This window comes from Eublepharis macularius, chromosome 1 (assembly GCF_028583425.1).
Source record: "Eublepharis macularius isolate TG4126 chromosome 1, MPM_Emac_v1.0, whole genome shotgun sequence".
NCBI classification, from domain to species: domain Eukaryota; kingdom Metazoa; phylum Chordata; class Lepidosauria; order Squamata; family Eublepharidae; genus Eublepharis; species Eublepharis macularius.
The window spans coordinates 221,014,985-221,041,851 of record NC_072790.1 but is presented as its reverse complement, the minus strand read 5'-3'; the positions used below and the strand labels follow the sequence as shown (position 1 = coordinate 221,041,851).

General features: G+C 45.8%; 1 protein-coding gene across 5 annotated transcripts in view; it reads left to right on the top strand.

The window, feature by feature from the left end:
• Positions 1-26,867, top strand: part of NCOA1 (nuclear receptor coactivator 1) — a 364,761-nt gene that overhangs the window by 109,756 nt on the left and 228,138 nt on the right. For 4 of the 5 annotated variants that reach the window (XM_054988472.1, XM_054988447.1, XM_054988481.1 and 1 more), the window contains exon 2: positions 7,202-7,386. The exons of the other annotated variant lie outside the window; for it this stretch is intronic. The gene's annotated coding sequence lies outside the window, so the exon portion shown is untranslated. The remainder of the gene's footprint in view (positions 1-7,201; positions 7,387-26,867) is intronic. 5 annotated transcript variants of the gene reach the window in all.

Genomic DNA, 26,867 nt, shown 5'->3' with positions numbered 1-26,867 from the left:
AAAGACAGAGATCTCTCAGTGTCACAGTGTGGAAAAGATGTAGGTCATTTGTATCTACTCAGGAGGGGTGGGGTTGAGCTGAGTCATTCTGTAAGAGTTTCCCAGGGTGTGGAATGCTAATGGCGGGAGGCTTCACTGTATCCTGAGGCGGTTCTTTTGCATATGGATTGGTGCTTGATGTGCTAATCTTCTCTGCAGGGCTATTGTCGGGTGTGGAGTGTTTTGTTGGCCTGGTGTTTTTCAGAACTGGAGCCCATGCTCTGTTCATTCTTAAGGTTTCTTCTTTCCTGTTGAAGTTTTGCTTATGCTTGTGAATTTCAATGGCTTCCCTGTGCAGTCTGACAAAGTAGTTGGAAGTGTTGTCCAGTATTTTGGTGTCCTGGAATAAGATACTGTGCCCTGTTTGAGTTAGGCTATGTTCAGCCACTGCTGATTTTTCAGGCTGTCCAAGTCTGCAGTGTCTTTCATGTTCTTTTATTCTTGTCTGGATGCTACGCTTTGTGGTCCCGATGTAAACTTGTCCACAGCTGCAGGGTATACGGTATACTCCTGCAGAGGTGAGGGGATCTCTGCTGTCTTTTGCTGATCGTAGCATCTGTTGTATTTTTCGGGTGGGTCTGAATACTGCTTGAAGGTTATGCTTTTTCATAAGCTTTCCCATCTGATCAGTAATTCCTTTGATATATGGCAAAAACACTTTTCCTGTGGGAGACTGTTTTTCTTTGGTTGTTTGATTCATCCTGGGTTTGATTGCTCTTCGGATTTCATTTCTGGAGTAGCCATTTGCCTGAAGTGCGTGGTTTAGATGATTAATTTCCTCATTGAGAAAGCGCGGCTCACATATCCGTCTTGCACGATCCACTAATGTTTTCATTATGCCTCTTTTCTGTCGGGGGTGGTGATTGGAGTTTTTGTGTAAGTACCGATCAGTGTGAGTTGGTTTCCTGTAGACCTTGTGACCTAACTGAAAGTTTGCTTTGCGGATGACCAAGGTATCCAGGAATGAGAGTTTTCCCTCACTTTCTTTCTCCATTGTGAATTGTATGTTCAGGTGGATGTTGTTGAGATGATTCAAAAACTCCATCAATTCTTCCTCCCCATGGCTCCAAATGATGAATGTATCATCCACAAACCGGAACCATACACTGGGTTTGTGGGGTGCTGATTCTAGAGCTGTTTTTTCAAAATGTTCCATGTAGAAGTTTGCTATAACTGGGCTGAGTGGGCTCCCCATGGCCACCCCATCCATCTGTTCATAGAATTCGTTGTCCCATTGGAAGTAACTGGTTGTCAGACAATGATGGAATAAGGCTGTTACATCCTCTGGGAAAATCTGATTAATCAGTGCAATAGTGTCTTTTACTGGAACCTTGGTAAACAGGGATACAACATCAAAACTGACAAGTATGTCTTGTGGATTGAGTTTCAGAGAACTGATTTTGTTGATGAAATCTGCTGAATCTTTGATGTAAGACGAGGTTTTCCCGATGTGGTCCTGCAGGAGATCTGCCAGATGTCTAGCTAATTCATATGTCGGTGAACCAATGGCACTCACAATGGGTCGGAGTGGGACTGAATCTTTATGTATTTTGGGGAGTCCATATAGTCTAGGTGGCTGTGCTTCTGTCTTGCATAGTTTGCTGTGCGTGTCGGGATGTAGTGAGGAATTCTTGATCAGTGCATTTGTTAGCCTGGTGATTTTGCAAGTGGGATCTCGTTTTAGTTAAAAACTAAAACGAGATCCCACTTGCAAAATCACCAGGCTAACAAATGCACTGATCAAGAATTCCTCACTACATCCCGACACGCACAGCAAACTATGCAAGACAGAAGCACAGCCACCTAGACTATATGGACTCCCCAAAATACATAAAGATTCAGTCCCACTCCGACCCATTGTGAGTGCCATTGGTTCACCGACATATGAATTAGCTAGACATCTGGCAGATCTCCTGCAGGACCACATCGGGAAAACCTCGTCTTACATCAAAGATTCAGCAGATTTCATCAACAAAATCAGTTCTCTGAAACTCAATCCACAAGACATACTTGTCAGTTTTGATGTTGTATCCCTGTTTACCAAGGTTCCAGTAAAAGACACTATTGCACTGATTAATCAGATTTTCCCAGAGGATGTAACAGCCTTATTCCATCATTGTCTGACAACCAGTTACTTCCAATGGGACAACGAATTCTATGAACAGATGGATGGGGTGGCCATGGGGAGCCCACTCAGCCCAGTTATAGCAAACTTCTACATGGAACATTTTGAAAAAACAGCTCTAGAATCAGCACCCCACAAACCCAGTGTATGGTTCCGGTTTGTGGATGATACATTCATCATTTGGAGCCATGGGGAGGAAGAATTGATGGAGTTTTTGAATCATCTCAACAACATCCACCTGAACATACAATTCACAATGGAGAAAGAAAGTGAGGGAAAACTCTCATTCCTGGATACCTTGGTCATCCGCAAAGCAAACTTTCAGTTAGGTCACAAGGTCTACAGGAAACCAACTCACACTGATCGGTACTTACACAAAAACTCCAATCACCACCCCCGACAGAAAAGAGGCATAATGAAAACATTAGTGGATCGTGCAAGACGGATATGTGAGCCGCGCTTTCTCAATGAGGAAATTAATCATCTAAACCACGCACTTCAGGCAAATGGCTACTCCAGAAATGAAATCCGAAGAGCAATCAAACCCAGGATGAATCAAACAACCAAAGAAAAACAGTCTCCCACAGGAAAAGTGTTTTTGCCATATATCAAAGGAATTACTGATCAGATGGGAAAGCTTATGAAAAAGCATAACCTTCAAGCAGTATTCAGACCCACCCGAAAAATACAACAGATGCTACGATCAGCAAAAGACAGCAGAGATCCCCTCACCTCTGCAGGAGTATACCGTATACCCTGCAGCTGTGGACAAGTTTACATCGGGACCACAAAGCGTAGCATCCAGACAAGAATAAAAGAACATGAAAGACACTGCAGACTTGGACAGCCTGAAAAATCAGCAGTGGCTGAACATAGCCTAACTCAAACAGGGCACAGTATCTTATTCCAGGACACCAAAATACTGGACAACACTTCCAACTACTTTGTCAGACTGCACAGGGAAGCCATTGAAATTCACAAGCATAAGCAAAACTTCAACAGGAAAGAAGAAACCTTAAGAATGAACAGAGCATGGGCTCCAGTTCTGAAAAACACCAGGCCAACAAAACACTCCACACCCGACAATAGCCCTGCAGAGAAGATTAGCACATCAAGCACCAATCCATATGCAAAAGAACCGCCTCAGGATACAGTGAAGCCTCCCGCCATTAGCATTCCACACCCTGGGAAACTCTTACAGAATGACTCAGCTCAACCCCACCCCTCCTGAGTAGATACAAATGACCTACATCTTTTCCACACTGTGACACTGAGAGATCTCTGTCTTTTGGTGCTACACCTCTGAAGATGCCAGCCACAGCTGCTGGCGAAACGTCAGGAACTACAATGCCAAGACCACGGCAAGACAGCCCGGAAAACCCCCAACAACCAGGTTTAAGATTTTCTATTCCTTGGCTCAATCATCAACCAAAAGGGCGACAGAACCCAAGAAATCAGGAGATTGAAACTTGGAAGAGCAGCCATGAAGGAACTTGAAAAGATCCTTAAGGATAAGGATGTCTCTTTGGGGTCCAAGATCAAGATAATCCACACTATCCCATTACCTTGTATGGATGTGAGAGTTAGACACTGAAGAAAGCTGACAAGAAGAAAGTTGATTAATTTGAAATGTGGTGTTGGAGGAGAGCTTTACAGATACCACGAATGACCAAAAAGAGAAATAAGAAGGTTCTAGATCAAATCAAGCCTGAATTCTCCCCGGAAGCTAAAATGACAGGACTGAGGCTGTCTGGTCACTTCATGAGAAGACAAGACTCAGTGGAAAAGACAATAATGCTAGGAGAAATGGAAAGCGGTAGGAAAAGAGGAAGACCCCAAATGAGATGGTTGGACTCAGTATAGGAAGGCACGTCCAGCAGTTTGCAAGATCTGAGCAAGACTGTAAATGATAGGACATTTTGGAGCTCTTTTGATCATAGGATTGCCATAAGTTGGAAACAACTGGATGGCACATAACACACATCCTGGAATCTAACTGATGATCTACAGAAATGGACCCTCCATGCCCTGCCCTTACTGTAGCTAAAGAACTTTACTATAATTTTAGGTTGCATGTCTGGATCTTCTTTTAGCCTTCTTCTGTGTGCCTGGGCTGTAGTGGGGTCCATCCATGGATGCCTTGACTTGGGATATTAGGGGCAGTGAACTATAAAGTGCTAACTGAAATCTTGACTAGTGTGTTGGGCTATCAGGTCTGTGATCTCTGAAGCAAGGCAACATTTTAATTCCTTTCTGTTAGGATTTGGGGGTCACCAGTCTCTTATGGAGATAGCTATATTGTGTATCAGCACAGCCATATTTATTTATTCACATATTTATTTATCCACCTTTCCCACTGAAACCCAAGACAGATTATACAGAGCAAGTCAATATAATAAACCACTAGGTATTCATTGAACAAAATACAGTATGATCAACAGCTAAGACATAGGATGAGCAAATGCAGTAGGACATGGGTTGAAGAAATTCATGAAAAGAAGCATAAATCTGAACATTGAGATAAAAAATTTCTATAACAATGCTTAAGTAATTAAACACGACATAGAAACTACCCAGTGGGAGCATATCTGTATCAGCAGACAATACTCAGTAGAGAGTCTACAGTTCCTGTACCTTGCCAGGGCATTTCTCTGAGTCATTTTTTACAGCACAGCCCTATTACCTGAGTAAAAAAAAAGGCCCTCCTCAATTCATTTTGCATAGTTTGTGGAACAGCAGGAGAGTGGGGCTTTCTGGATCTCAGGCAGGCCATTCCATAGGGCAGGGGCTACCACAAAGAAAGGGCATGTATGGGCAGGTTTGGTTTTACCCAACTGCAGGGTGGTATTTGCAGAAGACCCTGTTCAGATAAGCAAAGGTGCCGTGGCAGGGCATAGGGAGAGAGGCAGTAAGACAGATATAAGGGGTCAAGGCCATGAAGAGCTTTGTATGTGGTAGTCAAAACCTTGAATTGAATCCAGTAAACTGGTGGGTAGCCAATGGAATGACTGCAGAATGGGAGTAATATGTATGCTTCACCTAGCTCCTGATAATAATTGAGCTGCAGTGTTCTATACTATCTGGAGTCGCCGAGCTGATTTTGAGGGAAGATCTATGTAGAGTGTGTTGCAGCCTAAAATCCTTGCCTCTTCCCCTTTGTTCATTATTCTTGCATATTGATCGGTGGCTTGCAGTGGCTGTTAGTGCTATATGAACAGTGTCATACAAATATTCTGCAATTAGGACCAATTATTAGGAATATTAGGAATAGTCTGCAATTAGACCTTGCCTGTAGCAGGTGCATAGGTTAAATGATGGGCCCAGTAGCACCTTTAAGACTAACCAATTTTATTGTAGCATAAGCTTTCGAGAATCAAGTTCTCTTCGTCAGACGCATGATACAGAGACTGGTCAAATACAGAGAGGAGGGAAAGAAGGGGAGGAGACAGAAGAGGCAATTAGGGGGGGGAAACCAAAACATTCCTTTGCTAGTATATGTAAACATCTCCTTTTGGTGTGTGGATCAGTTGGCTTCAAAGGAGTTTGCCCTGTTAGTTTGTAGTTTGTGTCCATTTATTCTTTTGCGTAGAGGTTGGCTGGTTTGTCCAATGTACAGAGCAGAAGGACATTGTTGGCACATGAGGGCATATATCAGTTTGGAGGATGAGCAGCTGTAAGAGCCAGAGACAGTGTAGTTGATGCCATTGGGTCCTGTAATTGTATTCCGTGGGTAGATATAGGGGCAGAGCTGGCATCTGGGTCTGTTGCAGGGCCTGGTACCTGTGCTGGTGACTCTGCTGGCCGATTCGTGGTTGTGAGTGAGAAGTCGTTTAAGGTTGGGGGGCTGTCTGTAGGCAAGGAAAGGTCTTCCACCCAGGGCTTCTGAGAGAGAGGTATCATTTTCCAGGATGGGTTGTAGCTCAGTGATGATACGCTGGATGGGTTTGAGCTGGGAGCTATAGGTGACAACCAGTGGTGTTCTGTTGTTAGTTCCTTTAGGTTTGTCCTAGAGCAGACTCTTTCTGGGTACTAGTCTGGCCCTGTTGATTTGTTTCTTCACTTCATTTGGTGGGTACTGTAGTCCCAAAAATGCTTGTTGTAAATCTCTTAAGTGTGAGTCTCGGTCGAGAGCATTGGAGCAGATACGGTTGTAACGTAAGGCTTGGCTGTAGACAATAGACCGAGTGGTATGTTTAGGGTGGTAGCTGGGGGCATGTAGATATGAGTATCGGTCTGTTGGTTTCCGGTATAAGGTGGTATTTATTCATCCATTATGTAGTTGTACAGTGGTGTCCAGGAAGTGTACCTGTTGTGTAGAGTGGTCCAGGCTTAGGTTGATAGTAGGGTGAAAGTTGTTGAAGTCCTGATTAAATCTCTCAAGGGCTTCCTTCCCATGGGTCCAAATGATGAAGATGTCATCCAGGAATCTTAAGTATAGTAGTGGTTCCAGTGGATGGGAGCTGAGGAAGCGTTGTTCCAAGTCCGCCATGAATATGTTAGCATATTGTGGTGCCATGCATGTGCCCATGGCTGTGCCATTAATCTGTAGATACAAGTTGTCACCAAATTCGAAGTAATTGTGAGTATGAAGTGACAAAGTTCAGTGGCGAGGTGTGCTGTGGTTTTGTCCGGGATGGTATTCCCTATGGCTAGCAGTCCATCTGCATGTGGGATATTGGTGTATAAAGCCTCCACATCCATGGTTGCTAGGATGGTGTCATCTGGTAGGTTGTCAATGGACTGTATTTTCCTGAGGAAGTCAGTGGTGTCCCGTAAATAGCTGGGTGTGCTGGTGGCATAGGGCCTGAGGATAGAGTCCGTGTATCCTGAGACTCCTACCGTGATAGTGTCCCTTCCTGAGACAATGTGTTGTTACTGCTGTGAGTACTCCATGCGCAATATCACAGCACTAAAGCTGCACTTTTGATACACAAGCAATATCACAGTTTTATTTATAATCTGGCTTGGAGAAGTAATGCTTAAACTGGAATTTGAATCCTAGTTCACTGAGCTAACTAGATTTCTTTTCCTCTGCAGAATTCAACAACTGATGCTGCCCTCCACCCCTGCCAGGGGAATTATTTTGACGGGTGCCTATTGAAGATTGATGTGCACGTTTGCTGAATTTCTAAGATTCCTTTACTCTGCTTATTTGATTCACTGAAGAATCTGGAGATTTTTTGTTTCCTCATGAATTATCTTTCACCTCTGGAAAGATAGAGGTAAGAGTTTTTTTTCCTCCAGGTTATATTGACTCTCTATCCTTCTCTCCACCTCTGTGATTGTAAGAATTACTTCAACCTGTCAGAAATGTCTTATGCATCTCTTCATGTGGAATTAATAGCTGTAACTGCCCTAAGCAGATAAACTCTTTCTTCTCTGCTCTGCATTTGGTGGGTTTGTTTTTTCTGTGTATTAATCCTAGACCCAGGCAAATCGTGCATTTTGCTGTTACAGAACGTGTCTTCAGAGTGCATAATGACAAAGGTATGGAAAGAGCAGGATGGGTTCCTTGCCACAGCACAAATTGCAGCCTGGAGTTGGGCTTGGGCAGACTGAGGTGACTTGCTTGATATCAGCAATTAGAACTTTACATAAGGTCAGCTAGAGAATAGCGCAGATAGAAAGTGAACATTGCATAGCCAGAGCTTTGACAACCCACTCTTTCATTTCCATACTGACATCTGTCACATCAACTGCTGCAAACTCATCCTTCCTCCTCATTTTTGCAAGGGCAGGATAGTGCAGGGACACTTGCCTCCCTCCAGTGTTTCAGACTGCAGGTGACTATGATGTATATTTCTTACAGGTCACAGTTTCCATACATTCATCTTCGTTCTTCTGTGCCTCCACACATGGGTACTGCGCACGCGCAGGCCAGCCGCCGGAAGATTTTTTTATCGCTTTCCCAGCTCCGAAGGGGCCGTTTGCCGCGCGCCTCAGCGACCATTTCCCGCCCAAACGGTCACATGCTCCTCAGCGGCCAACGGCCCCTTCCCTCAGTTCTCTTCTTGCCGCCGCTTGAGGAGAACGTTCGCTTGTAGCTCCGTGTTTTTTCCTGTGCCTTTGGATTGCTTTCTCGTGCTTGACTTGGATTCTGAACTTGACCTTTCTTCTGCTTCGTGATTTGGACTGACTGATTTGGTAGTGTATCGATCCGGACTGTATTTGACTTCGCGTTTTGGCTTGCCCCTCGGAATGGCTTCTACAGCCCTGTTTAAGCACTGTGCCCAGTGCCGTGCTAAAATGGCCCAAACGGATGGGCATAGCCTTTGCCTGCTTTGTCTGGGGGAGGAACATGTAGTCCCCACTTGTAAGATCTGCCAGGGCTTTACGCATAAAGCCAGGCAGGAGCGGTCCGCCCGCCTCAAGGCTTCACTGTGGCAGCGGGTCTTGGACGCCCCTGGGCCCTCCGAGGCGGAGAAACCTGGGGCCGCGGAGAAGGCTGGCCGAACCTCCACCCATGCCGGGAGCCGGTCGCGAGCGGGCTCTGTAACCTCTTCAAAATCGGTGGCTACATCCCGCCCGGCGGACAAGCCTGCATCGAGGGCAAGCTCGGTGGCGAGGTCTGCGAAGTCCCCGCACAAGTCGGCGTCGGTGAGGTCGGAACCGGGGAGGTCGACTCCGAGGCCGGAACCGGGCGCGTCGGATCCGATACGATCAGCCCCGGCGTCGATCGAAAGGCCTGCGTCAGTCCCGGGACCGGAGGCTGCGCGAAAGGCGTCGACCAAGAGGACATCGGTTCCGAAAGCTTCCTCCGAGTCGGTGCCGAAGAAGAAGGCTAAGAAGACCAAACATCGTTCTCGGTCCCCTCGGCGCCGGCCTGCAGAGGAGGTGGTCCTGGTGTCTCCACCTACGCCGTCGCCTCACCTAGACTCCCCTGACCGTCCCCTCCTTGAAGAAGAGGTGCCGGATCCCGGGGCCTATGTGGTCCTGTCGAGTGGGCGGCGTTCGCCAACACCGGAATCGAGCCCGGCTCCGCGTCGTCGGATCCGAGAGGCGACCAGGGATCCTTCGCCTGCACAGTCTGCCCGTAGTCAGCGGTACTGGTCGGAGGGGAGTGTCGGATCCGAGCGAGTCGGATCCGAACGGTTTGTGGCTGCACGTCATCAACAGGCTACAGATCTACCTGAGGCCTATCGGTGCCAGTGGAAAGGGGCTCCGCCTGGCTTCAGATCATCGGATCCGGGGCCGTCGTCGTCTAGCCGTCGTGAGTGGTTGCCCCCACCCTTCCCAGGAGACGAAGTATCAGCTCTTCCGTCTGATGAGGATGACGAGGATGTGGGGTCCGGCTACCGCTCTGAGTCGTTCTCTGAACCATCCCCAGACGACAATGTTGGCCCATCCACCAGCTCTCCCTTCGAGGACCTGCGGATTTATGCAGACCAAATGGCCCGCATGTCCAAGGCCTTGGAGATTGACGTGTCTTCCGTGGTCCCGAAGACGAAAGACAAGCTGCTGTGCAGAATCTATGGAGAGAACCCGGCTACAGTAGGTTTTCCTATGTTGGAGGGCTTGGAGGAGATCATCGACAAGGTCTGGAAGTCACCATCTGACCTGCCTGCCACGTCCAAACGCATCGAACAGATGTATAAGATCAAACAAGGGACGTGGCAGTCTCTCATCAAGCACCCTCCACCATCATCCTTGATAGCCGAGGAGATTCAGCACAAGAGGTCGGGGTCCTCCTCCGTACCACCGGATAAGGAGGGAAAGAAAATGGACGCACTGGGTAGGCGTCAGTACTCAGTCGCTGCTTTAGCCCTCCGGATAGCCAACTATCAAACAATTATGGCGGGCTATCAGCTCTACCTATGGGAGAAGCTAGCCAACTATGTCACTGACCTCCCTGCTGACAAGAAGGCGGTGGTGTCGTTGCTGCAGACGGAGGCAGTACGATTATCAAAACAACAGATGAATGCTGGAAGTCATGCAGCTGACACGGCGGCTCGGGGTATGGCGTCAGCGGTGCTTCTGAGGAGACACTCGTGGTTGCGATCAACTGCCCTCCCGCAGGAGGTGAGGGCCAAGATTGAACGTCTGCCCTTCGAGGGTGACTCCCTCTTCTCTACCACCACCGACGAGGCGCTTAAGAAGAAGAAGGAGGACCGGCAAACAGCTCGCTCCCTGGGGGTCACTCCGGCGGACAGGTCCACGTTCAAGTCTCGGTACTCGTCGAGGTATAATCCCTACCAGTACCGCAGCAGATACCAACCCCGTCCGTACTATCCGCAGTACCCTACTTCGCAGCGCCAGTATACCCCAGCTCAACACCAGGGCAGGAGGCGTAGGCCGTTCAAGCCCCGCTCGTCTCAACCTCCACCCCAGCAGAAAGATCCGCAAGGGGCTGGAAGGCAGTTCTGAAGACCCGGCCCTGCGGCAGCCCTGAACTTTTCGGACAGACTCAGTCCTTTTTTGTCTGAATGGGAGTCAATAACATCTGACTCATGGGTCTTAACAATTGTTGATAAGGGGTACGGGCTGGAATTCACTGAACTGCCGATGTGTACTTCACCGCTGAGTGCGGTGAATAATACCTTGGTTGAGCTGGAGGATGAAATTCGGTCCCTCTTGGCTAAGGGTGCTGTGGAAGAGGTGCCCTTTGTGGAGTCTGTGAGGGGTTTCTTTTCCCGGTTCTTCCTAGTCCCTAAGAAGGATGGGGGTCTACGTCCAATTTTGGATCTTAGGGGCCTAAATGCCTTTCTAAGGGTCACCAAGTTTAGAATGATCACACTGCCTGCTATAATTGCCCTTTTGAGGAAGGGGGATTGGTTCGCTGTCCTGGATTTAAAGGACGCGTATTTCCACGTGGGGATCTTGGAGGAGCACAGGAGATTTCTGTGCTTCGTTTACAAGCAGCGGGTATTCCGTTACAAGGTTCTCCCCTTCGGCCTTTCCACAGCCCCACGTGTGTTTACTAAGTGCGTGGCTCCTGTGGTTTCCTTTCTTCGAGAGCAGGGCTGTACCATCTATCCCTATCTCGACGATTGGCTCATAACGGCGAGCTCGGAGGCTAAGCTTCTGCAAGATGTGGCATTGGTGCTAGACACTTGCGAACGCTTGGGCCTCCTGGTTAACTTTGAAAAATCTAAGCTGACACCTAGCCGTGTTGTGCCTTATATTGGGGCAGTGTTCGACTCAGGGGAGGCCAAGGCTTTATTGCCTCCAGAGCGGGCACGTTCTTTGAAGAGACTGGTAACCCTGTTTAAACGGAATCGCTATCAGCCAGTGCGCATGATTCAATGCTTGTTAGGGCATATGGCTGCTGCGACTCCGGTGGTCCCTTTTGCGAGGCTGCGGATGCGCCCGCTTCAGAATTGGTTTGTGAGGAGATACAATGCTTTACAGCATCCTCCGACTGCTAAATTCTCTGTTCCCAGAGCCGTTATATCCTCTCTGAACTGGTGGTTGTCGGATGTTAATTTGTTTAAAGGGACCCCATTTGGTTTCCATCATCCCGAGTTCTCCGTAACCACGGATGCCTCTCTGCAGGGGTGGGGGGCTTTCTGTGGGGAGCGGTGTGTTCAGGATGTGTGGTCTGAGAGAGAAAAGGGTCTCCATATTAATGTGCTTGAACTGAGGGCTGTTCGTTTTGCACTTATGTCGTTCACAGCAATCTTGCAGAACCGTCAAGTGCTGGTGCAGACGGACAACACTACCGCTATGTATTACCTGAACCAACAGGGCGGCACGGTGTCCATGATCCTCTGCAGGGAGGCCACGCTCATTTGGGAATGGGCAATCAGGAATGGGGTGACGCTTCGCGCCATTCATGTAGCTGGGTCGGACAATGTGCAGGCGGACACTCTCAGCAGGGTGCACATGCTGAATCACGAATGGGGGCTCAACGCAAAGTACGCTGGGCCGATCTTTCAGAAGTGGGGTCGCCCAAGCATAGACGTGTTTGCGACGTCGTCAAACACCAAGGCCGAGGTCTTTTGTTCTCGGGCAGGGAGCGATCCCCTCTCTATTGGGGATGCCTTCCAATTTACTTGGGCCCGGGGACTACATTACATGTTTCCGCCCGTCCCTCTCATACCCAGAGTGCTGTGCAAGGTGGAGAGGGACAACACGGACTGCATCTTAGTGGCTCCGTTCTGGCCACGGCAGCTCTGGTTCCCGAAGCTGCTGGAGATGTCCGGCCGAACTTACGTGGCCCTTCCGCCCCGGAGGGATCTCCTCCTACACGGGGAGCTCTTTCACCACGAGCCCAGGAAACTACACCTGACCGCTTGGCGGATTCGGCCCCGTCCCTAGGTTTCTCTGAGCCCGTCAGGAAGGTCCTACTGAACGCTAGGAAGCCCTCCACACGCCGTGCCTACAAGGCGAAGTGGAGTAGGTTTGAGGCTTGGGCTGCCTCTAGGAAGGTGGCGCCTCTCGATAGCCCCTTGGGGATGGTCTTGGATTATCTTTGCGAGCTGAAAGACCAGGGCCTTAGTGTAGCATCTCTGAAGGTGCACCTTGCGGCCATCTCTGCGTTCCATGATCGGGTGGATGGCTGCACGGTTTTCTCTCACCATAAGTCTCGCCAGTTTTTGAAGGGGATGATTAATCTTTACCCGCCTGTGTCACCCCCTGTGCCCCAGTGGTCTCTCTCCCTGGTCCTGGCCAGGTTGATGTTGCCCCCTTTTGAGCCTTTGGCTACGTGCCCTCTGGACTTGCTCTCCTACAAGGTGGCATTCCTCGTGGCGATCACTTCTGCCAGACGGGTCAGCGAGCTGGCTGCTCTTAGGGCAGACCCCCCGTTCCTTCGCTTTCATGCGAATAAGGTGGTCTTGCGACCGTGTCTTTCGTTCCTGCCCAAGGTGGTGTCAACCTTCCACCTTTCACAAGAGATTTCTCTGCCTGTATTTTTCCCTGAAGCTTCAACTAAAGGGGAAAAGGCCCTCCACAGTTTGGATCTGCGGAGGGCTTTGGCTTTCTATTTGGAGAGGACAAGGGTGTTCAGGAACAGTCCCTACCTTTTTGTGTGTTTCGGGGCGAAGGACAAGGGCCGCAGGGCGTCTGCACAGACGGTGTCCCGTTGGATTGTGACAACCATTGTGAAGGCCTATGCCACGGCTAAGGTGGACTGTCCTTTGGGTGTCAGGGCTCACTCCACACGGTCCCAGGCGACGTCTTCGGCACTGCTCAAGGGTATACCTTTAGCTAATATTTGCAGGGCTGCAACTTGGTCGTCCGCCGATACCTTTGTACGGCATTACGCTGTGGATGTAAATGCCAATGAGGATGTAGCTGTTGCAAGGGCTGTCCTCCATTCCTTGTTTCCCTAGGAGTATGCTATGGTTAATATACTCCAATGGGGAGGTGAAGTCGCTGTATATGGTGTATATATATATATATTGATATGTATTTATACTTGCTGGATGTTGTGGGGTTGATATATTTTCTGTGGTAATATATGGGTATGTGTATATATGTTGTTTTTTGTGCCTTTCTTGTTGTATAATAAAATTGAGTTGGATTTCACCCTACCTTCCTTATTGTGTGAAGCTTGGTACTCTCCCATGTGTGGAGGCACAGAAGAACGAAGATGAAAACAGGGTTAACATACCTGTAACTTATGTTCATCGAGTTCTTCTGTGCCGACACACAACCCTCCCTCCTACCCCGCTGTGAACTCCAACACAGATCGCTGTACTATGGCTGGGCTATGGCTCTAGTCTTATCGGGGCTATGGCTCTGTGTGTTGGTTGAGCGGCGGCAAGGGAGAACTGAGGGAAGGGGCCGTTGGCCGCTGAGGAGCATGTGACCGTTTGGGCGGGAAATGGTCGCTGAGGCGCGCGGCAAACGGCCCCTTCGGAGCTGGGAAAGCGATAAAAAAATCTTCCGGCGGCTGGCCTGCGCGTGCGCAGTACCCATGTGTGTCGGCACAGAAGAACTCGATGAACATAAGTTACAGGTATGTTAACCCTGTTTTCTCCTTGCTCCCCCCAAAATACCAGTTGCAAATTGCAAGTGTTACTTTTTGGAGACCAATTCCAGAATCTGACAAAGGGAGCTTTGACTCTTGAAAGCTCACCTTGAAATCTAGTTGGTCTTTAAAGTGCTACTGGACTCAAATCTTGCTCTTCTACTACAGACCAACACAGCTGCCCACCCGAAACAATTCCAGAATGTGTGTTTCTAATGACAGAGCTACATTATGGGGTACTTTGCTTCAAACTTGTTTGAGAACCCTCCTCCGCGAAGAAACCCCCCTCAGTGCAGAATCATTTGTTGCACATCTTTACCTACGTTCCAGAACTTTAAAACCGCAGCTTTTTAAAAAATGGAGACTCATAAGCATTTAACTGTTTAATTTTGTAATGCATTTAGGTGGTGTCAAGCTCAAATGGGATGGATGGCTGTATTTCCTCTCCAGAAGATGTGCTGAGATCTGTTTAAACCAATTAATTGCTAGATTTTTGGGGGGTGGGGGGGTGGGAATTAGAATTGGTCCCACAGCTTCATTGAATTACCTTCTCATAAGCATTTATAGTATAAATAACAAAAGGGGCACCTAGCATTTTACAGTGGCACATACAGCAGCCATGAGTGAGTTCCTTTGACTATTAAGGCTGTTATTTTCTAGCTCTGAAGATTGTTCAGTATCTTCTGTGAATTGGGGGGGGGGGTGCTAAGGGCTGTATCGAGGAACCTCAAAACAGCCCCCTTCCTTGGGTCAAAGGTCTGATAGCTCTGCTCTAGGGCAGTGAAAACCAAGTGGTAGCTTACCTTCACAGGAGCAGTAAGATGGAAGGGAAGGAAGTTGACAAGGCTCAAAATATATGTTTATTTTTATTTCTCATATGACATACTCCAGGCAGCAACTTCATACTTCAGGAATTACATTGGAATTAATAAATAGATTAGGTAACTCTCCTGAGTGTGAAACATATTCGCCTACCTTGGTCTTATTTATATTTTTGTTTGTTGCTGTGGTTAATAACTTAGTACTATTTGACTTCTAAACTGTCTTTCTGCTTATTATTCTGTAGGATAAAAGAATGTGAAACAAACCATCTTAGACAATAAATACATTTTTTTAAAATGTGGTCTGTTTGTATCGCTAATAAATATCATATATTCACCAGGTTCAGCTTTGTTCACATAATTTGTATAGTATATCGTTTTGCTCTAAAGAAATTTCAGTTGTTGCTGTTTTTTTACCCTTATAATCTGACATGGCTTTCTGACCTCTCCCATTCCACTATAACTGTACTTATTTGCCATTTGATTGGGGTCTTCCCTACAGTCCTCTGTCTTCCCCAATTCTCAATTTTTGGAATGCTTTTATTTTATATACCTGAAAATTCCAGTCCTGTGCCCCCCTCCCCTACTAGCTAGGCTAGGCTAGGGTAAGTCTGCAGATAGTGGAGATGTCTGTGAGCAGAATTTGAGCAAGTACAAGGCTGTCATCAGAAATGCTATTGCCATGTTGTGCATGACCACCCTCATTCTCTATGGCAGCCAGTAAATGTGGAGTGGAGAAATACATGGGCTTGGATCCCAAGCTCCCGTGCCATTCATTGGAAGAGGTGGAGGGTGATTCGGTTTCGTTTTCTCAGCCATGCTGGACGCTCCTCTCGGCTGGTCCGGGAGGAAATGACCGGGCACCCTGACCGGGCGGCTGATCCGCAAGGATTAGCCCCCAGGACTCCCAGGGAGGGAGCCAGGGTCCGGGACGCTGCGGGAAGAACTCCCCGAAATTAATGCGGGGGGGGGATTGCCCGTTTGTCCCTATGGAGGCCGGCAGACATGCGCGGCGCCTCGAGTGCCGCCGGGCAACGAGAAACGGCAAATAAAAGAAACAGGCGGAAGCCCGTAAACAAGCGAATCCCTTCTGTTCTACAAGCGTTCATGAAGGAGAGGTTGATCTGAAGAAGACTCGTTATTCCCCTTCGCTGAGTTCCAGAATTTTGTTGGCGCCCCCCCCCCCCCAAATGGCAGCAAAGAAGCAAAGTCCCGCTCTCGGTAAGTCAATCTCGGCTACCTTGAAGGGAGAGTCGCTCGAAGAGTTGGTGCGCAGGGCGGTGGTGGAAGCCATAAAACCCTTTGTTGACAAGCTGAACGAAACTGATCAAAGGGTGGGCTTAATTGAAAGCGAAGTGAAGCAGCGGGGGGGGGGGGCAGAGAAGTCTGCTCTGGAAAGTGCGTCACTTGTGAAGGCTACAAAAAAGGAGCTGAAGTTGGTTGAGAACCAGCTGATCGGGCTACAGATGGAACGAACGCAGACAATTTTGCGTCTCCAAAACGTGAAAGAGGAGGAAAAAGAGGATCTGTGGGAGGTGGTCTCGGAACTATTGGCGATACCCGCGAGGACGACTAAAGAAGAGGTTAAAAGCGCCATTTTGGAGGTCCGTCGGGCTTCTTCAAAATATGCAACAAAGCGACAGTTGCCTCGTGAGATCATTATTGACTTTTCATTTAAAAAGATTTGGGACACCATCCTATATAACTCATATAATGCGGATTTGGACTTTATGGGTTTGAAAGTCAAGATTTTGAAGGACGTTCCATTTCTAGTCCGGAAAAGGCGTTTTAAGTATAAAAAGTTTGCAGCTCTTCTGAGGGACCATGGAATAAAGTACAAATGGTTATTCCCGGAAGGAATATGGTTTAGATATAAAGATCAGGCCTATAAGATACTATCAGAAGATCAACTAAAGGATTTTGAGAATAAAAACCCAGAACTCTGCTGCACCGAGAACGAAGAAAAGGAGAAGCCGGAGGGGGGGGGGAGGAGGAGGAGAGCACCGCAACAGCGGTTGCACAGAGAGAATTGCGTCCGGGACCTAGAAGGGGGAGGAAAGTTTAATCAGAATTTGAAATGTTTATTCTCTGTATGATTAACCACTCCATCATTATCCTATGGAGCTATTTTTGTATTATGACAGTATGAAGGGAAAACATTGAAGTGTAGTGTTTAGTGTTTGTAGTTCATTCCCCCCCTTTTTCTTTTTCCACCTCCCTTTGTCCCTTCCCTCTCCCCTTTCCTTGTGATAGTCTTGTGTAGTGCTGTGTAGTGTTTTGTAGTTATGAAAAATAAAAAATTTATAAAAAAAAAAAGGAAGAGGTGGAGGGTGATTTCCCCCAGTATCCCACTCCCACACCAGCCTTCCTCCATTATATTCTTGGAGGAGGGGCGCTGATCCACAGGGCAAAATGGGAAGGTGAAGGCAGGTGAGTTGTCCTTTATTTAGTCCAACTCTGTTCACACTGCTCTGGATCAAAACCGTAATGTGATGTCCTATCCCGTGGTTTCATAATTGCAAGGAAAGGAGAATAAGCCAAATGTAGGGTTCCTTTCATCAGCAATCTTGTGTTCATTATTACTGCTAGCTCCAGCCTGTATTTGTGTGTGTTATGTAGATATATTTCTTGTATCTTCTTGAGCCTTTGTTAAATTGCTATCTGCCATTAGCCAACAAGATGGAGTATCTTAGAAATATGTTCATGCATACTTCTTCACTGGTAAGAGACTGGTTGGTCACTCTCCTTTTCTTTTTAAATTTTATAAGTGGATTTTTTTTTTGCTTTGGTTACTTGTTTTGGTTTGGTGTGCTGCAACATTCCCATCTGTGTATTTTTGTTTTTACTGTCTCTCTCCCTCTCCCTCTCTCAGTTGCAATGGAACAGAGGAAGATTCTTTTATTTCACCTACAATAAGACAAGTGCCTAATAGTAGCTTTATTGGAAAAGGCCTCCGAATGCAGAAATGAAAGAAAACACAAGGATAAGATACTAGAGCAATTAATTAATAATTGACTGTTATTGTTATGTTGTTATTATTAATCAAATGCTGCATTTTAGCAAAAAATATGACTGCAAGCTGGGATATATTAGCATTACTTAACCATTGATTATCACAGGCTGTTTTGTGAGTGTGCCTATAGCGGGTTGGAGAGCTGGTAGACAAAAGGAAAGATCACATATGAGACAGGGGGCTCAGAAGGATCATATCTGGGTCAAGAGCAAGAGGCTTACCAAGATTAGTTTCAGGTTATTAAGGGAATAGATGCAAGATATGCAGTTTGGGGGATTCATTTTAAAGAAGCCAGAGAGCAACTGCTGGAAAGAGGCTTGTTGGGTGTTCAGGCAAAGGACTGGAACCAGATCTGTGAAAAGAGGTAATCTAGCCCACATTGTTTGCTCTCTGTGTTTTCAACAAGTTGAATTATACTAAAGCATATTCATCCTGCAGAATCTGTGGTCTTGTGAGTAATTCTTTCCTTATTCTTGGTATCATTGTTGTGAAAAGGAAAATCAGGGGAAGATTGTGGGTTCAGTTTGGAGCTGAGTTAACTTATGTCAAATTTCACCAGTCTTAGAGAACAGGAGTGTTCCTTCGGTCTTTCCCCCCCTCCTCAATTGTGAAAGTACACAGCTGAGATACAATACTGTCTGTAAATTTAAAAACAATACTAGAATTAAAGTCAAACTTGGGCCTTGATTTGTTCCATTGACTCAAGGGAGGAAGAGCAGTGTGCCAGAATATACAACTCCATATAAACTCATTCAGGGCTGCTGCTGTAGTGTGGACTGTGGCTTGATTAGCACAGCTTTGCATATGTAACTATCCTGCCAAAAGGCAACTAGAGGAGGGGGTTGAGTGTAAGAGAAGAGCTAAACTGGGTCACCCAAACAAAGCACCCATTTCCTTTCACTATCCCTTTTCTGAGTGCTCTGTGTGTGGTAATACTGATGCTACAGCTCACAGACACTTACGTTGGGGTGTCCCAGGTTAGAGTGAGGGTGTAAGTAAAAGGCTTGTCACATTGTTATTTGCAATATGAAAACAGAATAAATTGCTAGAAGCTTTTGTTTAGACAACGTTAAGATGCCTTGTAAATTAGCTAACAAGACACTTGCTTCTTGGAACAGTCTATAGCTCAGTGTTGAGAATAATTTGGGTAGCATTGAGAATAGCCTCCCCTTTTCCTTTCAACATTCATGTCACTTTTACAAGAACCAAAGGTGACTGCTCAACTTAGATCCCAGTAAATACTGAGAGAGCTTTAAGGTTGGGTGGAGAAATAACTCCTAGGGGTTTAAATAATCTGACAAAGAAACCCAGCACTTCAATAAACCCTTCACTCAGTGAAGAATGAGAATTGACTGCAAGAAATTTGGTTTCAGTTGGGTGTTGGGCTGCGTGTTCTTCAAGTATGAAGACTTTCTATTTTAATGTACAATGTGAGAGTTTCTGTTGCTAATGAGTTTGCAGGACTGTGCCTATAATAAAGGTTCCACTGTGTGGTTCCATTAGATACACTCTCAAATTCAGTTATCCAAAGTGTCAGAGATTTTCTTTTGATTTGGAGTGAGGGGGGCTTCTTGATTTTGGAAGTTCTGAATCAAAGTCCAGTTTGAGTTCAACTTTGAATTAAATTCAAGACTTCTTAAATGAGGAAACTTTCAGCCACATTCTGTGCAAGAAGGTGCATTAGTACAAGAACGAAGTGTGTTTATACCCATCGTAGGCTTGCCATAATGTCTGAATGCAGCTAGTGTGAGAGTCCCAAACACTATAGACTTGAATTAAGTCTGAACGAAGGAGGTTATGCCTTCCAGTACAAATACTTGTATAGAAATATTCATAGTGTAAATTGCAAACTGCTACATGTGAATGGCCACATTTTGAAGTGGACTTTGTGGGGTGGTGTCCATTATGTGTGCAACAGGTCTTAATTTGAATGAAAATCAGTGGATCTTGTATCCAGGTAAATGTTTTTAGTTGAAGTCTGGGCAGAGTAAGTACATCAGGTGCTGTTCATTATTGTGAGCGAGTAAGATGGAAGAAAAGCAAATGATGTTTTGCATGAGCAGAGAGCTCGGTTGCAGCCTAGGCTGATGGCGCGGAGGATGGCAGGCGCTGGCGACAAACTGAGACCACACAAAGGCTGGGTGAAAATAGGCCACAACTTTTATTGCGAACAACAGGTAAGGAGCGAAGGCAGTCATATGGATCGGATCCCCAAGCATCGGCTGGCCCGCCTGCCAGCCGATGAACCCTCCCCCCTCAGGCCCCAGCTGAGGGGGGGCACCCAAGGAGCGGCATTAAGGGGGAGATCATCTGGGTGTACACCCCTGCATGATTCCCCTGTCGCCTGGTGGTGAGTCCGCCTGGCAGCCCCCGAGCTGGGCATGCACCTCCGTGACTCACCCCCAAGATTCCTTATGGGAATCCCCTTACAGGAACCAGGGCGGAGGCCCTGATTCCCCCAAAAGAGATCCGATCCAATGACCAACCGCCCAAAAGTTGTGACAAAGAAGAAACCATACAAGCAATGAAAGAAAGGGAGCGGTGGGTGGGATTCGCCGCCCGAGCCGAGTGAACTGGGGCCGGGCCGGGCCCTAAATAAATACCCAGCAGGCGGACCAGAGGGAAGACTGCCTCCCCGAGGTCCGCCGGCTGGCCCGGCCCCGCCCCTCCGGCCGGCTGATTGGCCGGCCGGAATTCAAATTGATTGGATGCTGGCTGCCCGGCTGAGACCGAGTCAGCCAGCATACCGGCCGTCGCGCCTGCCCTGCCCCCGCGCCTCCCGGCAGCAAACCAGGCTCCCGGTAAGTCGGGCGCCCGCGCTTGCAGCCTAGGCTGATGGCGCGGAGGATGGCAGGCGCTGGCGACAAACTGAGACCACACAAAGGCTGGGTGAAAATAGGCCACAACTTTTATTGCGAACAACAGGTAAGGAGCGAAGGCAGTCATATGGATCGGATCCCCAAGCATCGGCTGGCCCGCCTGCCAGCCGATGAACCCTCCCCCCTCAGGCCCCAGCTGAGGGGGGGCACCCAAGGAGCGGCATTAAGGGGGAGATCATCTGGGTGTACACCCCTGCATGATTCCCCTGTCGCCTGGTGGTGAGTCCGCCTGGCAGCCCCCGAGCTGGGCATGCACCTCCGTGACTCACCCCCAAGATTCCTTATGGGAATCCCCTTACAGGAACCAGGGCGGAGGCCCTGATTCCCCCAAAAGAGATCCGATCCAATGACCAACCGCCACCAGAGCCACCCCCGGGGGGGGGGGTCCCGGCAGCAAACCAGGCTCCCGGTAAGTCGGGCGCCCGCGCTTCTAAGGAACTTCAAAATGTTACGATTTCTCCAGCAGTAACTCCAGGCTTCCTGGGGGATTTCTGCGTGCTTTAAAAAATAAGTGGCTGAAAGCAATCTTCTTTATGCTGAGCCTAATCTTTTCAAGAGTTCAGGGTTAAACTTAACTTTGCATAGTGCTCAAAGGAATATAAGAAGCTGCTGAAAACCCATGAACACTGAGGTGTGATGTTTCTCATATCCTACCCTTCTTATGCCTTGATTGAAAACTGGCCTAGCTTGTTTGCTGCCGCTCTTGAAAAAAATAGATATATGACAAGTAGGTGTCATCACTGTATGTTGCTTTGCTCATAAAAACGTTTAATGGTTTATGTTTCCCTTCCCTTGAAACCTGGGGAAGATTGACTGCCAACAGACTGTTTATAACGCATGGTTTTAGAGACGTTGTTGTCCAGCTGTTTCTCAGTAGCAGTAATATACAGGGCATGGTTTTAATTCTCTGAATGGCTGCAAGGGCCTTTATACACATGTTCCCAAGGGTTCCTTTCTCTGGTTTGGAAACAAGCATGGGAAATTTCTGTCTGAGTGGGGGATCGGCCTGTTTCCATCATCTTTGGGGTTTTACAGCCTGTGGAGTCTAGTCTTGTTTGCCTTTAGCTGTGTCTTTTTGTTTTTTAGAGCTGCAGTATAAATTGTAACCAAAAATACATACTATGCACCTGCTTTACTTTTTTTTTTGGTACAGATGGGGGGTCATTCTGTTTCAGATAGCACAAAAAATTGATGAGTGAAACAAATTCAAGACTGTAGGACTTGGCAGTGTTCATTGAGCTTTATGGGGCTTGCTTCCCCCTTGCCCCCACCTGGCAACAACAGCCTTACGAGATGGAACGCTGCCCTTGTGATTAGTCTGGAGATACCAAAGGCAGTAGCAGAGATTCTATTAATTAACAGATATATCAGAAATTTTACCTGCACATATGCCAGTAAAATGTTACATGAGATGCGGAAAAATCAATTTTAAAAGATCAAAATGAAAAAAAATTCATTGAGAGCTAAAGAAAACCTTATTTAAAATGAAATCAAAATTTAATACAAACGTCTACGTTAGAGTCCCTTCATCTGCCACTGAATTCATGCCTAGTCGTTTTCTTCTTTTGAAAAAACAGCTGATAGGTTGATCCCTGCCAGTCATTTCCGCTAATGGAAGGCACTTTTGTTAGCAGAATGGAACTTCAATGTCTTGCTGCAGCTCACTAACCTCCTCAAATTTTTGTTCCTGGGGGATAGGTGACCCCATAGAAACAGCATGAGAACTGGAAGTCTGCAGTGGGATGGGAAATCAGTGAAAATTGTTCCTTTCCTCCCTTCCATTAGCAGAAATGATCAGGATCTGACCCAGTTTGTACATTGTTCTTCAGTTCCCAGAGTTTGTCCTTTCCAAACTTTTGTCATGAGGGTGCCTAATAGCTTGAAACAAAGAATCTTAGATTTGCCCTGCAGATTTCAAAGAAACCTTGAGAGATGATTGAGAATCTCTGTTTTAGTGGTTTTATTTTTCCTTTCCGCTTTAATATAATAAGTTAGTTACTTTAGAATGTAAAATGCATTTATATGGTAGAACCTGTTTTGGTTACGTTGCATACTGTTGTGAATTAAAATATATTTGAATGAGTTATAAATGAATTTTAATATCAAGGAGAAGTGCTTTCCTGTTTTATGTAATTCACATAAAAATATAATGTAGGAGTGAGAAGCATTCTTATTAGAAGAAAAAGAAGCTTGCTAAAAGGATGTGGTTCTACTTTTGGGGAAACTTCAAATATCCTACCAACCCCAGCTCAAATTGCGCTGGGTAAAGAGCAGACTAATTAGAGAGAGTTTTAATAACAAAGTTGCAGTATATCACACAGATGACACTTTTAACTGTAGAAATTTAGCGACAGGTTTTATGGATTCTGGAACAATTTCCGTAGCTTGAATATAGCAACTCAAAGTAAAATGCTTTCTTCACTTTCTTTGGATGAGGCAGGAATACATTAAAAAGGATTTTTTTTAAAGAAAAAAAAAGAAATAGCACATTTATCATGAAAATAGCAAGTGGGGAGCCAACTTTTTTTTCTAATGAAACATTGGTTCACAGCTGCAGAGAGCAGCAAACAAAATTAGCAGGGCAAACAGTCCTTGTGCCAGAAAATGTTCAGGAATGTATAAATATGTCAAGGCTGCAGTATCGTCTGTAAACTGGGAAGAGCAGCTGGTGACGTGTGCCAGTTTTGATGAAGCCGTTGGAAAAGGCGTCACCTCATCACTTCTCAGGAACTATTTCGTCAAGAGCTTGAAAAATGGTAGGGTGAGGGGAGAAGTTCAGGGTGTTGGACCTGCCATCACAGGAGTGCAATAAAAATGTTTTGTTGCAGAACTGTATTGCAAATGAGCCCCATAAATCATTACCACCCCTGCACGCAAATGTCTCTTTTGTAGCAAGATAAAATATTATGCCAGCAATCATGTAAGTGGACTGCAGCCTAGCTTAATTAAAAGAATTCCTACTGGAAAGAGCCTCTTGCTTTATTACATCATAAAATGATCATGTAACTTTCATAGCCAATTATGGACTGTTGAAAGTTTTGGGAGGTAGGCTAAGCTTTGGAGCAAAACCAGAGGACTGGCCTTAATTTGGTAACTGTGCCAGGGTAGCCATATGGGAAGTCTGTCAAGCTACAGCAGTATGTGGCTCTCATCTTTAATCTCTGTGGCTCTCAGTATGATTGGACGGCACCTGATGTAGCAAGCTTGCTAAAAACCAAGGAGGCTTATTGAACAAGTTACTACTTGGGAACTTCATGCATACTGTCTCAAGTTTTGTTATGGAAGAAAGGTGGGATAGAAGCATGATAAATACCTTGGCTCCCAGGATGGTTCATGGTAAACAAGGCTTTACCAAGAAGTGCTCACATCACTATGACTATATGGTTATTAGGGATGTGTGATTTGGTATATCTGGTTAAAAATATACCCTAAAATATCTATTATTTTTCAAGTATATCTGAATATATCTGTATTATATGGGTATATTTGGATAAACTGGTATTTACATTCCTGAATGATCTGGATATATTTGTGAATATCTGGGAAATTGTATTTTAAAGGTTGCATCACCTTGTTTTCCCCTCCTTTGCAGATTTCTCAGGCTACAGTAAGAGGGAGAAGGGAGGCAATGTTACTCTGTGTGTATCTGTTTCAATATCGCTTGCTTGCTGTATGCCATTGCCAGGTCTGACTGGCTGGATACATTATTTCCCCCATAGGAAATAACAGAGAGTGCCTGGGAAGGTACCATTTCAGGGGACCATACAACTGGATCTCTTTCCGCAATTGACTTGAAATGTGTGATCTTTAGTAGACAAACAGAACTAGGTTCCCTGCGATTTTGGTGTAGTTTGCTTGAAAAACAACCCCTCCAGCCCCCCAGAAAAATTCCCACATTTGGAATAATGGAGCTGAATATATATGGAATTCCAAATAAAACGTGGATACTATACTGGTATTTTTGGACCCAGATATTGGGAATACTGAATATATATGGTATTCCAGATACCCAAGTCCAAAAAATACTGATTTTTTTTTTAGTGCATATCCCTATTGGTTACATAATGTAGGGTCATATTAAAACTGTAAGATCTGTGTTTTTTTAAAAAGTCCTTGGTAGCTATATACAATTTAGTACTCTCTGTGTCCAGTTAACTTGTAGTTCATGATAACTGGTTTATTATTATCCCAGTTGACTCTTGACAACTGTAGGGTAGCTTGAATTACATCCAAAGCAATTTTGTAGAATCCAATTACTTTTTCATCAGGGTGCTTCAAAACAAAGTTGTTCAGGTCTTGACTCCTTCCCAGAAAGCAGAGCCTTGTTGATGATCCTATATTATGGGGAAAACCGTATCTCTGAACCATGATATGTGAACAGGGATTAGGTGGAGGTGCCTGCATCCTAGTGACACCATAGTTTTGAAAGTGAGAGATGCAGTAAATATTTTGGAATTTGTTACCCTTTATCTTTCCCGCTCAAACTGGCCCCCCGTGGCTCATAATAATCATGATTTTAATACTACTAACAATTAAAAATCTATTGCAAATATTCCTTTTTGAAGTGGATTTGAAACAAAGCAGGACCTGAAGTTGGGTCCATGCATGATGGAGTGCTTCCTCCCTGCTGTTCTTTTCATGGCGTCATGTGTGGCAATTTGCAGCTGTAGGAGTTTGTTTATTGGCTAGTTCAGTGGGCAAATACTTCTAATTTATAGGGACTCATTCAAAGAGATCTGTACAGAATTTCATAGCTGTTGTCAATGTATTGCCGGGGTATTTAGTGATCTTGGTTACTTATGCACTGGCGTTTCATCGGTCAATCATTGGGTTTTAAACATATTTGTTTATGGCACATGGCATGATAGTAATCTAAAGATTTCCCATTATTATGTGGGTGTTTTATGGTGGTTCTCTCAACACACATTATCCTTTGACAGAACCTTGAATCATAGTACGCTTAAGACAGCACGAAAAAGAGAGATGTAGTAGATTTGAAAATGTCCTGAATTACAGGGTGCTGAACAGTGTGTAGTGCTGAACACAACTGCTGAACAGTGTGTAGTGGCTATCCTTAATTATGCTCCAGCATAAAAACTAATGGTTCTAATCTCATTTGAAAGTTTTTCAACTGGTCCGGAGGCTGGTGTGAAAAGAGATGTGAAGTTTCTCAGTGTAGCCTCTAGCAGTGCTACACACTCAAGATTGATATATTTTCAAGGAAGGAGCTTTAACAGCCTGCTCTGCTATATTTTCTGAAGAGCTTTTTTGGATTTTGATTCCTCCCTATTTGTTCATTTAATTAAAGGGTAGGAAACAACATGAAGTAATTGCTGGTTCTAGCACTTGGATCTGAGAGCCTTGTCTAATTTTTACATGTTGTATGATGCAGCATATGACCACATTCTTGTATTTAATCCTTTAAACTGTTTTCTTTTTTGTTTGGGATAGATCTCATTTTTTTAAAAAAGAGGTTCAGGTAAAACCCCCATCAAGAAGGTGTTTGATTTTTCTGGAAGCAAAGCATACAAAATGAACTTCTGTTATCTGTCTTTTGCTCTGTCAGCATTCAGCATGGCAGTGGTTGATCCATTACACACTTCTGAATGCACATTTATAATTTCTACTTGTAGCATCCAATGGGTTGTGCCCTGGTTTGAGGTGGGTCACATTAGTGACACTGCAGCCATTTTTTAAATCTGTCTTTTTAAAGGGCAGGGGGGAGGAGGTAGAGGAAGATAATAATAGCCTTAGAAGATACAGAATTAAGGTTGCAGTCTTGTGTGCAGACATTTAGGAGTAAATCCAGTTAACTGCAGTGAGATTTACTTTCAGTCAAATACATACCAACCCGGGCTATGTAAGTCATTGAAGTGGGGGTGCCAAAGTCTAAAACGTTGGATGTCATACAAGTTTAGGTTTGTCATAAGAGGGTTTGAGTTTGATATCCTTCTTTTTAGGTTTTGTCAAAGCATCACACCTGGTTTCAGCACTCAGTTTTTATCCTGCAGGCAGAAGCTGCTGCATGCCTTCACCTTCTGTCTCAAGTGTCAGCAGAAAGCCACAACAATAAACC